This window comes from Oncorhynchus mykiss, chromosome 2 (assembly GCF_057628025.1).
Source record: "Oncorhynchus mykiss isolate SJ-2025 chromosome 2, ASM5762802v1, whole genome shotgun sequence".
Taxonomy (NCBI): Eukaryota; Metazoa; Chordata; class Actinopteri; order Salmoniformes; family Salmonidae; genus Oncorhynchus; species Oncorhynchus mykiss.
The window spans coordinates 93,275,206-93,278,866 of record NC_143023.1 but is presented as its reverse complement, the minus strand read 5'-3'; the positions used below and the strand labels follow the sequence as shown (position 1 = coordinate 93,278,866).

General features: G+C 41.1%; 1 protein-coding gene across 1 annotated transcript in view; it reads right to left on the bottom strand.

Annotated features, from left to right (window-relative positions):
• The window catches only part of LOC110499974 (prickle-like protein 1), an 80,907-nt gene extending 80,753 nt beyond the window's left edge, over positions 1-154 (bottom strand). Inside the window, exon 1 of the mRNA XM_021577061.3 lies at positions 1-154. This exon is cut by the window's left edge and continues 159 nt beyond it. The gene's annotated coding sequence lies outside the window, so the exon portion shown is untranslated.
• Between the last annotated feature and the right edge of the window lie 3,507 nt (positions 155-3,661).

Below are 3,661 nucleotides of genomic sequence, written 5' to 3'. Positions count from 1 at the left end.
AAATGTCGGCGACCTCATGTTGTAGGCAAAACGAGTGAACTAGGGAGCCTACTTTGTAAAAGTTCATCTATGACTGTCACAGCATCTCCTTATAAATTCACTAGCGCCGCGTTCGTAATAATGGGCTCAACTCGAGCCACACCGAAATGGCATTAGCATTACTCTTTGCCTATTGGCTTAAACAAGCAACCCCCACCAAGAGAGAGAGAGAGAGAAAGAGAGAGCGAGAGAGAGAGCGAGAGAGAGACCATATCTTAGTCATTGAATTTAATTTAATTGAGATGGCCAGAGAGAGAGAAAGAGAGAAAGAGAGAGAGAGAGGGAGCAAGAGAGAGAGAGAGAAAGAGAGAGAGAGACACATAGAGAGAGAGAGAGGGAGCGCGAGAGAGAAAGAGAAAGAGAGCGAGAGAGACCATATCTTAGTCATTGAATTGAATTGAGATGGCGAGAGAGAGACGGAGCGCGAGAGAGAGAGAGAGAGAGAGAGCGAGAGAGAGAGACAGAGACATAGAGAGAGAGAGAGAGAGAGAGAGAGAGAGAGACCATATCTTAGTCATTGAATTGAATTGAGATGGCGAGAGAGAGACGGAGCGCGAGAGAGAGAGAGAGAGCGAGAGAGAGAGACAGAGACATAGAGAGAGAGAGAGAGAGAGAGAGAGAGAGAGAGAGAGAGAGAGGGAGAGGTGGACATCCTTAGTAATCTCGAGAATGTTGACGATTTTTGCCGCGAGTTTCCCTCCTGCTTCCATTTCCACTGGGACTGCTCCAGAGAAAGTATTTAATACTGTATCATAGATGTTAACAAAGTGAGTAATTGAGTAAATGTAAATGTTTTAGTTAAATTGCCGCAGCCCAGCCACATAATGGATTTTGAACATTTATGAAATCTCATGAAAAATCATGGATTGGCCTGCAATTAATCTCTCCCTCCCTCCCTCCCTCCCTCCCTCCCTCCCTCCCTCCCTCCCTCCCTCCCTCCCACATTCTGTTGTGTTACCACTGAATTGATTAGATTGATTAAATTTCAATTTTTTTGTCACTGTTCTACACACCATATTTTCAAGCATAGTGGTAGCTGCATCATGTTATGGGTATGCTTGTAATTGATAAGGACTGGGGAGTTTTTCAGGATAAAAAATAAATGGAATGGGGCTAAACACAGGTAAAATCCTAGAGGAAAACCTGGTACGATCTGCTTTCCACCAGGCTGGGAGATTAATTAACCTTTCAGCAAGACAATAACCTAAAACACAAGGCCAAATCTACGCTGGAGAGCTCATCAAAAAGACAGTGAATGTTCCTGAGTGGCCGAGTTACAGTTTTGACTTAAATCTACTTGAAAATCCATGGCAAAACCTGAAACGGTTGTCTGGCAATGATCAACAACCAATTTTATAGAGCTTGAACAATTTTTATAAGAATAAAGGGGCAAATGTTTCACAAACCAGGTGTGGAAACCTCTTACAGAAAGACTCACAACTATAAACGTGGCCAAAGACGTTTATACAAAGTATTGACTCAGGGGTGTGAATACGTATGTAAATGAGATATTTCTGTACTTTATTTTCAATACATTTACGGTATGAATACTTTCTGAAGGCACTGTATATGCACACACTGAAAAAGGGCCATAGCTCAACTCTTTTATTGGATCAGTCAAATGCCTCTGGTTGATTGAAGTTTCAGAGTTAGCAAGCTATCCAATCTGTCCTTGAACAGTATAGGGCTTCAAAAGGCCGACTGTTTTTGAAGCATTTAGAGAAAAGCATAGGTATAATATGTTATGATTGATTGTTATCACTTAGCATGGACCAAAACAACTGGAGCAAGTCTGACAAGGCTCCAAAATAACCCCCTAAAGGTCAAAGATGAGGTCAGTATTGATGTCTTTGGGACCACATCACTTTTACAAAATGGGACATCAAAGCTTTAAGCTACATGTGTAATATAAATGTGACAAATGGCTCATTCTGATTGGATGACCTTTGACACCTAACATTAGAATAAGGAGCTCGGTCATTGGTTGACCCAGGTCATGGTAAACTGAAAGCATTATAAGTGGGACCAGGTTCTGCCCAACCCTGTCAATCAATCTCCACGCACACACACACGCATACACACGCACGCACACACACACACACACACACACACACACACACACACACACAGACACACACACACACACACACAGAGAGAGAAAGAGTTCAACGGCCGGAGTGCACTGCTCTGACAGGTTTCATCTGGACCAGATGGATGTAAAGCCTACTTCTCTTTGGCGTTGCACTTCAATGAAATATATTTTCTTTGTGTGTTTCTTTTTCCCCATTTCTGTTCCCCTGTAAAATAGCGAGACATACTAAGAGTTACACCATGTTCAAAGTATTTGAGTGTGCTGGGAAGTAAACAAAACAAACAGCAGAACTATTTGTACATCACCGTATCTTGATGTTAAGAAATGGTTCAGTTCATCCAGTGAGTGTTGTAAATTAGCCACACAGAGCCCTTTAATGGTCAGTGTTGGTTGGACATGCTGTCTCGAGAAAGGACACTGAAGGAGATAGCATATCTCTCTGTCGGGCCATATGATTTACTGCTACCCTAATGCTCTATGTGGGTTAGAGCAGAATGTTTATTAAGCAAACCTCTTTCCCTATCACTTATCACTTATCTTAATCTATTGCTTATCTAATGTGATATTTATGACAGTGTTGTAAAAAGGCTCTCACAACGCAGCATCACTGAGCTGTAGAACCATTAGGATGGCTTGCATACCAAGCAAGCGCAGGATGTTTCACTGTGTTCAGATGAAGTTTCTTCACTGCTACATTCAGGACTGGATGTCCTGGACTAAACATCTACTTTGAAAAAGGTCTTAGAAAACAGCCCAAATGATTTGTTCATTCAGCTACTTTGACAAAAAAAAGGGACAATCACTCATCTACAGTACAAGCAAAGTCATTGACTTAGGGGATAGCACTTTGGAGATTCATCATTTCCAATGCAGCTGTATATTATGTTTGGCAGGTTTTGTGACAGAACAGAAGGGAATGCTTTAGTTGTGCTAAATCTTTAATATTTTTTAACAAGACTGGGAGCTCAGGGTGCCCCCTGCAAAGATCTCTCTCTCTCTCTCTCTCTCTCTTCTCTCTCTCTCTCTCTCTCTCTCTCTCTCTCTCTCTCTCTCTCTCTCTCTCTCTCTCTCTCTCTCTCTCTCTCTCTCTCTCTCTCTCGCAAAACTGGTCTAATTATATGATTACTATTAACTAGTAGGAAGATACAAGATACCTTAAGAATATTTGAGCTCCGTGCCTCAGACACAAGCCCACAATAAGCACTTTGTGACGTTGATACTTCCCTTAAAACTTTCTCTCTCTGTTTCCATTATTACAGTTTTTCTCAATTGCTAAAACACAATTTCTGAAACCTTGCTCCATTTCCTGAAAACATTAAACACAAAACCTCATCTTCAAGCACTATTTACATAACCTCTTACTCCTCTCGCAAAATGAAACATTCGCCCCAAAACAGTTTTACCTGTGTTCAAAATCAAACACTGCTCTCAAATCATAAACAAAGTGATCAAAATGATATACACTCTCAAGCAGTCAGTAAACAATACACAGAAAAATAGAAAACACATTGTTCAAAAATACAATTCTCA